At 32.8% G+C, this 9,288-nt stretch overlaps 1 long non-coding RNA gene across 1 annotated transcript; it reads right to left on the reverse strand.

The window, feature by feature from the left end:
- Window positions 1-7,788: 7,788 nt before the first annotated feature.
- On the reverse strand, window positions 7,789-9,074 carry LOC145307336 (uncharacterized). Its single transcript, XR_013875400.1, has 3 exons — window positions 8,756-9,074; window positions 8,050-8,109; window positions 7,789-7,823 (listed from the first exon to the last, which is right to left on the reverse strand). It is a non-coding gene; the product is annotated as an uncharacterized LOC145307336 (long non-coding RNA).
- Window positions 9,075-9,288: the final 214 nt, after the last annotated feature.

The raw sequence follows: 9,288 nt of genomic DNA on the forward strand, positions 1-9,288 counted from the left end.
AACATGCTTTCCCTAAATTGAGTTAGTACCTTCCCATAGTACTTCTGCTGGTTTTTTTCTTCTAACCTAACACACCTTCGGGTGGGGTGTGAATAAAAAAGGATATTATCCCTTCAAATAACCTCTGAGATTCATCCCTTTGTAGACGGTTAGACCTAATTACTACATTATTGAAACATGAATTGGCTATTTTATGTCATCCTTAACTAAATCCTTAACCCATTAGTGCCGAGCGCCACTTTTATGGACCGATCGAGCTGAAAATCTCAGGGAAGCTTTATAATGGTAAAAACAGAATTCCAATTTTTTTGTTTTGCTCTGGTGGCGTGCACAGGAAAGTTGCAGGAAAACCCGGTTCGGCGCGAGTAAAGAAACCCGTTTGGCTTTAATAACCGTTTTTGGCGTTTTTTGGTGCTTTCCCCCGGCATTCAAGCCCGGTTTTGTCCTAAATACCCGGTTATTTGGCCCAAAAAATTTAAAATGTAATTTTTGAACGTCCAAAGTGAGATGAACACTTTTTAAAACTACGATACGATCCATAATTGAAAACTACATAACCTCATGTAATTGATAGAGCTACAACTAACATACAAAACAATTTATATCACATATATTTTGGCTATAGGTACCGCCCTTTTTGGTTAAAAAAGCCCGTTTCCTAAAAGTTTCAAAAATTTTGATATTATATGAGGACGGGTATCTTTACTCGTGCCAAGCAGGGCAATAAAACTAGCAGGTATCTTTACTCGTGCCGAACCGGAGTTATATAGAACATAATTAAATGATAAAAAAATCATATAAAAAATAATAATTTGAATAAAACGATTTCACAAATGAATGTAGTTGCCAATAAACTTTAAATTTCACGAAAAAAATCACTAACTTTACTTCATAAACAAAAAAGTTAGGAGGGGTATTTTAAAATCACCTCGTTTTTCTTGGTTTTCAAATTTTGTTGAGCTATACCTGCAAACAGAAGTAAGCAAAACTGCCTGCTCCAGGGGGAAATGAAAACCAGGGTAGTAGAGGGGGGATTCATACTAAGAATGATGCAATCCTGAAACTGAGAACCAGTTTTTTTTGGCATTTTCTGGAACCGGGCGTTAAAAGCCAGTTCGTCATTAATGGGTTAAGATGGCTCTTTTTGGTTAAAAAAGCCCGTTTCCTAGAAGTTTCAAAAATTTTGATATTATATGAGGACGGGTATCTTTACTCGTGCCAAGCAGGGCAATAAAACTAGCAGGTATCTTTACTCGTCTTCAAATTTGGTTTTCAAATTTTGTTGAGCTATACCTGCAAACGGAAGTATCCAAAACTGCCTGCTCCAGGGGGAAATGAAAACCAGGGTAGTAGAGGGGGGATTCATACTAAGAATGATGCAATCCTGAAACTGTGAACTAGTTTTTTTTGGCATTTTCTGGAACCGAGCGTTAAAAGCCGGTTCGTCACTAATGGGTTAACAGTAAATAAATTGTTTAAACTATGACAAGTTAAATATCCAAAGAAACAATTTGAAAAAATTAAAAACGTTCAGATTTTCATTGTCTTTCCAGTTTTCCCTCCCAAAATACCATAAAATCAAGTCATAAATCTTCATATTTTTGTTAATAGGACGTTTTTGGTTGATCAGTATAGTAAAAGGTGCCTAGAAAATGTTAAGATTTAATACTATGATGAGAAATTTTTACATTCACAGTCCCTTTAAATTTCCCAAGGATTGATCATGCTTCTATATATTTACCACTAAAAGGGAGTTCAATATTTACATTACAAAATTTGATGAGGTATATTTTGTACAGCCTTCCCTTATTCAAAGGCGCCTTCAAATCATCATAGACTAGAAAAATAGGGCCCAGTATGTAATGAAATAACCATTGAAAAAATAATGAATTTGTAAAATAGGACATTTGTACAGAAAATAATTATAGTTAGAAAATATACTTATTACAATGCCACATAAATGCACCCTCTGTAAATCTAATGCCTTTCCTGTATCAATGTTCTATTTAACATAATTATTATTATGACAATAAAAATTTGTTGAGTTCTACAAAATTTACTCTCTGATGAGGTAAATTTTGTACTGCCTTCCCTTATTTTAAGGCACCACCAAATCTTCATACATATATCCCTAGTAGTTTTTACCCCTTTTCGGTCAGATTAGAAATCCACAGTCACTAGATTTCAGATTTAAATCTGTCTCAATATGACTCTTTGTTACCAAAGTTCAGATATGACAAAATTTGACCAAAGTTCAGATTTCAATCTGAAATTTAGTGACATTATTTCAGGTTAACTTCTCATTTTTGGCAATGGAAACAAATCTGACACAATATTACCAAAAGTCATATATGACATTTAGTGATATAGAGTCAGAGTTGGGGAAATTACCTAATCTGACCCATTGTTGCCAAAAGTCATATATGACATTTAGTGAAATAGAGTCAGAGTTGAGAAAATTACCTAATCTGACACAATATCACCAAAAGTCATGTATGATATTTAGTGACATAGAGTCAGAGTTGAGGAAATTACCTAATCTGACACATTGTTGCCAAAAGTCAGATAAGACATTTAGTGACAGAGAGTCAGAGTTGAGGAAATCGCCTAATCTGACACATTGTTACCAGAATTCATATATGACATTTCATAGAGTCAGAGTTGGGGAAATTACCCAATCTGACACAATATCACTAAAAGTCATATATGACATTTAGTGACATAGAGTCAGAGTTGGGGAAATCACCTAATCTGCCATATTGTTACCAGAATTCATATATGACATTTAGTGACATAGAGTCAGAGTTGGGGCAATTACCATATTTGACACATTGTTACCAAAAGTCATATATGACATTTAGTGAAATAGAGTCAGAGTTGAGGAAATTACCTAATCTGACACATTGTTGCCAAAAGTCAGATATGACATTTAGTGACAGAGAGTCAGAGTTGAGGAAATCGCCTAATCTGACACATTGTTACCAGAATTCATATATGACATTTCATAGAGTCAGAGTTGGGGAAATTACCTAATCTGACACAATATCACTAAAAGTCATATATGACATTTAGTGACATAGAGTCAGAGTTGGGGAAATTACCTAATCTGACACATTGTTACCAGAATTCATATATCATTTAGTGACATAGAGTCAGAGTTGGGGTAATTACCTATTCTGACACATTGTTACCAGAATTCATACTAAAGTTGTAAAATTAGCACCTACTGCTGCTCTTTCAGGCGTTAGAGATTGGAGTAAGAGTAGGGGGGAAGCCTTAGCCCTAAATCACGTAAGCATGGGTGGTCCTTGTTATGATGCACAAGGTCATAGGTTGATTGAAAAGTCATTCTGGACTAGCATTGTGTAGTAGCTCAATAGTGTATTAGTGGCGTTTGTTAGTTCAATGACTAGGAGTCATGTTAAATCCTAGGTTGCATTGAAAAGTCCCTAGGATTTGATGTGGCTTCAGTCATTGCTGATACAGCATCATGTTCATGCTTTGGTTGCATTAAATGTTGCAATAACACCATGACCAAAAAATCACGAAACCTTAACTCTCCACCTTTAAGTTTGACGTGTAAATGACCCACAGGTTCTAATTAAAGTGTCAAGGAAATTGTTGGGAAGGATGCAACTCGAATCCACGTCATACCAAAGACATTAATAATGGTACCTACCTGCATTGTTTGTCACAGGACATAAAAAAAATGCAGAGTAGGGGGAATGCCTTGGCCCAAAACAGGCACAAGTCATTGCCATGCACAGTTAGGATCTCCAGACAAAGATCGTGCAATCAAAGGGTTGGTTGTCTGTAATGTACTGTACTACGGGTATGAGGTGAAGGACCAAGAGTCTGGCCTTGAGTTGACAAGTTGACTGTTCAGTCCAGGTGCAACTCACCCACACAACATTAACCCTTACAGATTGGGGGGGGGGGGTCATATTGACCCCCACCTCTAGTTTTTTCAATGTCAGTTTTTTGTAGGTAAGATAGAGATTTTGTTGGTTGTGACTTTATGACTTTTTAAGTTTAGTAATTATACGTCGGCAAGAGTTGATCTTATAAGGATATCTGGTCTGTGTCAGTCGTGGCGTCCTGTCAAAGTCGGTTAGATGGCACCAAATTTAGAAAAAAATCTAAATAAATCTTTATTTCTACATTATGACTTTTGTGTATAAGGTAGAAACCTAAAATTTTTTTGGTGAATACTTAGATATCAATGATCTTCTGAGAAAAGTGGTGTTATGACCATTTGACTGCTCCCTGACCGACTTTATGACCGATTTATGTCTGGCTTTTACTACAGACATATATCATGATTATCGTGGCTTCTATTACAGCTAGAGACCTATTAATTTTTTTTGGTACATCCTTGAGCAACAATAAACAGATAAAAATAATAATTGGCGCCGCCAACCGCCGTTTTACTGCAGTAACCGCCGAAAATGGTGGTTTCCGTTATTTGCCGTTTTTCGGGGATGATCAGGAAAAGTAATTTTTTTTTATGAAAAATAAATGTTCGTCCTAAAATTTCAATGTCAGATTAGAGTATCACTGTTTGTCATCAAATGTCAGATTATAGTATGACTGTTTGTCATCAAATGTCAGATTAGAGTATGACTGTTTGTCTTCAAATGTCAGATTAGAGTATGACTGTTTGTCATCAAATTTCAGATTAGAGTATGATTGTTTGTCATCAAATGTCAGATTAGAGTTTGACTGCTTGTCTTCAAATGTCAAATTAGAGTATGACTGTTTGTCATCAAATGTCAGATTAGATTATGACTGTTTGTCATCAAATGTCAGATTAGAGTATGACTGTTTGTCACTAAAAGTCAGTTAGCAGTATGACTATTTGTCATCAAATGTCAGATCAGAGTAAGACTGTTTGTCATCAAACGTCAGATTAGAGCATGACTGTTTGTCATCAAATTTCAGATTAGAGTATGACTGTTTGTCATCAAATGTCAGGTTAGAGTATGACTGTTTGTCATTAAATGTCAGATAAAGGATTAACTGGGCAAATTTTGAGAGTCCAATTAATCACAGATTATGATCTTAATCACCTGAACTTTGCTCACATTGAGTCAGATTCGTCAGATTATAATCTGAAATCCCCACTGACAGATTAAAAATTTGGGGGCAAATCCTGAGTAATCTGAGTTTTACTGAGGTTTTGTGCAAAAACACAGGTTTCGTCAGATTACAATCTGACGAAATGTAATCAAATGTCAGAGTTTGTTGATGAGGGGCGGGCAGATTAAAACCTGAGGAAAACCTGACAAAACTCAGATTAGACAAGGTTTTGTCAGTACTTGTCAGATTTAATAACCACTAGGGTATAAATAATATGGGGAAATATTTCATTCACCCTGCCCTTTTGTATACACTAATACTTCTTGACACTGACCAAATACCAAATAGTGTTTAGATATCCAATACACCATAAAATGATAATTAAATGGAATCTAACAAGAAGGCAATTTTGCCTCTAAAAGCAATAGATGGCATGGAGATTAAAATAGGGCACTTCATTCACATATTTTGTTTCCTCTGATTTTAGGGTACCTCATGCTATTTTTCCAAACTAAAGACTTTAAACAACAGTAAAAAAAGCAGAAATTTATCTCTTATTTTACAAATTCCATTTTATTAACTACATCTGTGTTATGAGAAATGCCAACAAATCTAAAAGTTTGTTTAGCACAAAATTGTGTAGATAGATTTTTTGGGTACTGTAGCAAATTTAAAAATAGAAGTTTTAAGTCACAATATATAACAAATTTAGCAAAATTTTTATCATAATTCTAAATAACTAAGTAATTCCAAATATATATCAAATTTTTAAAACTTTAATCCTTAATGGTTGGTTTTCTATCTCATTTTCTGTGTGCAAAAATTAGAGTGCTTTAACTGAGTGACTTTTTAAATATGGGTATGACACATAACTGAGAGTTAGAATTTTTTGATTATCTCCATCCTTGCGGGCACAGAATGCCAGCAAACCTGACAGGGTCATTCAGGTAAAGAGCAAAAATATTTTTTTGTTTTAAACAAAGCATTTTATCTTACCAAAATACTAAAATATCTACAAAAAACTGATTTTAGTGAGGCAAATTTTTTTTAAGAATTAACCTCTGAACTTGACTCCTATTAAAGGCTGAAATATGAAGAAAATATAATTTGATTATTTCCTGTCTGCTGAGTATAATCCACAAATTCATTCTAAAACAATCAAAAAAAGGTATTGAATATTGCAATTTGATATAAATATATACTAATAGAGGCCTCTAGGGGCACTTTAGAAGTGGTTTAACTAAATTAACCCCTCCCCAAAAAAAATTGTTATAAACCTTCCTGGGACCTACCTAAAGCTACCCTGTTAAGGAGAAATATATTGGTCCAGCAGATAGCAAGATCCTTTGGTACACACAAAAATCCTATTACTTTATCATATGGACTAGCCATTATGCCCCAAGAGGCCTCTAGGGGAACTTGAGGAGGCGTGATTTCTCTTTGGAGGGTGGTGGTACCCTCCCCCAAAATAGTTATAAACCTTCCAATGACCCTTGAGAAGCACCTTGTGAAGGAGAATCATATTGGTTCAGCAGTTAGTGAGATCCTTTGGAACAAACAAATAGACAGACATCCTCTTAATTTATTATAAGGATATAAGTACATTTAGATTTAGCAGGGATACATCTTTAAAGTTATTTTATTAAATCATGTTATAATTTTATTTATCAAAAGATTTTTACCCAATCAAAACTAGCATTCATCCAGTACTTGGTGGTAACTATGATGTCACTTGTGAAATCCCAGGCAGGCAAACATACATCAAGAACCAAGAACACCAAATTTGCCCCAGTCAACAAATGCAATGGCTTCAGAAAACTAAAATTATTTACAAAGATTTCTTTTCCTGTAGTATAATAAGTTAAGCCCACTAACAAATTAATAAAACTTCTTGACAATAATAAATTAAATTGTTGTTAACCTATCTTTCATATTTAACCCTTTACCGCCAATTTTTATTTGTTTTAAATGGTTAATAAACCATATACATGTTTATGTTAATTCATTGATATATTGTTAAGAATTAATTTTTTTATGAATTTTGATAAATGAAATCAAAAGACTTAATTTTACTCTATACTAGAATATAATATTTATGAGTCAAAGAATTCTACCCCAAAATACATAAAAACTTCTGGTCTGTAAAAACTTTCTCAGTCCATAGTAAAAAATAAACTTTAAAATTCCCCAAAATTGTGATTTTGGTTCCTATTTGTATTTTTAGCTCTTCAGTATGATTATACTGGTGTCATAGTATATTTTTGATATACCCTTAAAAGAAGGCTAAAAACAGTTTCAGTAACAATAGAATAAAATAATTTCTTAGCAGCTGTTTAAAATTACAAGCTAAACATTCAGAGAAAATTTTATAAAGATTTTAATAAGAAGGAGATATAAATATTTAAAAAGAAAAAGAAAGCAAAATTAAAGATTAGGTTTGACAACAATGTTTTAATGAAAGAACTCATTTTGTGAAATACTTATCATAATATCATTGAATAAATTTAAATGTTTTTTCTGCATAGCATTGAAAAACTTAAGAAAAATTAAATAACCATAAAAAATATTCATGTTTATAACAAAGTTGGGAAAATAAAATTAAATTTAGTCCCTCTATCTAAACCCATAAATAGTAAATACATTAATGAAGTACAGACAGAAAAAAAAAACCAAATTCATGAATTCTTTTTTGTTTTTAAAGATACTTACCATGGACATCTTTTTGTGAGGAATCCTTCCTTAGCCTAAAATGAATATAAACAATCAAGGAAATTAATTGTTATTAAGATTTATAGTTTTTTTTTGATTGCATGCATGCAATCCTTCTCTTTTGGAATAGATTGCAGTCATTTTGAGAAATTTTAAAGAAAAAATGTGATTTTTTTGTATCAAGCAAATCAAATTATATTAGATTTAAGGTTGCTAAATAATCTAAAAGCATTTTTACATGGAACAAAAAAATATATTTACCATATCAACATCAATACCATCTTCACTTTCACAATCAGAGCTGCTAGATTTTTCATCTTTCTAAAACATTATAACTATTATAAGCTAAAAATCAAGTTTTCTCAAGATTTACACTTTACACTTTACACAGATCTAACTGCTTAAAGACTGCCACAAGTAGACACAGTGCCATAAATTTGAAGTCTTTAGCTTAAATAACAAAAAAAGTTATAGGCATTTCAAGATGAAATTTTAAGTGTACGTAAATCTTGAAAGTTTTCCATTGCTCTTTGTCGAAATTTCAATGTTAAATTACGCTGCCTCGAATCAAAATAAAAAGCTTGTTTTCAACAGAAAGTTAGGTTGCCTGTAACTGAATACATATTTCAATGAAATACCCATTTTCATAGTAAATTTGAAATTTCTATCATGAGCAATGGGAAACTTTAAAACTTTTCACATAACTAAAATAGTCATTTTGATCATGCCTCTAACTTTTTAGTTATTGAATCTGAAGGCTTGACATTTTGGATATTGGGTCTACTTGTGACAATCTTTCAGCAGTTAGAGAGGTGTATTTCTTACAGGCTTCCTTTAAGCATATTTTTGTATGAAACACAAATCAGTTTTTCATTAAAAAACATGGTTGATGTACAAATGTTAAATAAAAATATTTTTAAGTTTCAATAAATGAAATTAAATCTTTATCTATTATAGATAATAATACCTTCAAAAATGTATCTTGCTCCTCTGCAGTACTGAATGCTGCAGAAACATTGTTTATTTCACCTTGGTTTTCCAACTAATAACAGATCAAGTTAAATAAAATATGAAATATAGAAGCACCAACTCACCATGTAAGGGCTGGATTCTCATTCTATTTTTAAGTGATCATCTAGAGAATCCAGATCATCAACCCCATATAATGGGATGTGTTACTAGATATTAGGTTAAGTAACTTACAATAGGCAATCACCCTTTGATTGCACTACCTTTGTCTGAGAACTTCCTAACTGTGCAAGTTAATGAGCTGCGCATGTGTATGGCCAAAGGCATTTCCCCTACTCAAAATATTTACTAGCATCTTTGACCGAGACAAGAAGGGAACTCCCTTCCAAATAGTTTTTATGCATGTTATAATCAGCATAGTATATGATAACTATTTTACGAAAACTGTAAATTTTACTTAATACCTGTATGTGCCGCAACTTTTACCACTAATACCAATTTTAAAATTACAAAAGGCCTCAATATTTTGGG

This window comes from Acartia tonsa, chromosome 15, assembly GCF_053477335.1.
Source record: "Acartia tonsa isolate MP-2025a chromosome 15, ASM5347733v1, whole genome shotgun sequence".
NCBI lineage: Eukaryota > Metazoa > Arthropoda > Copepoda > Calanoida > Acartiidae > Acartia > Acartia tonsa.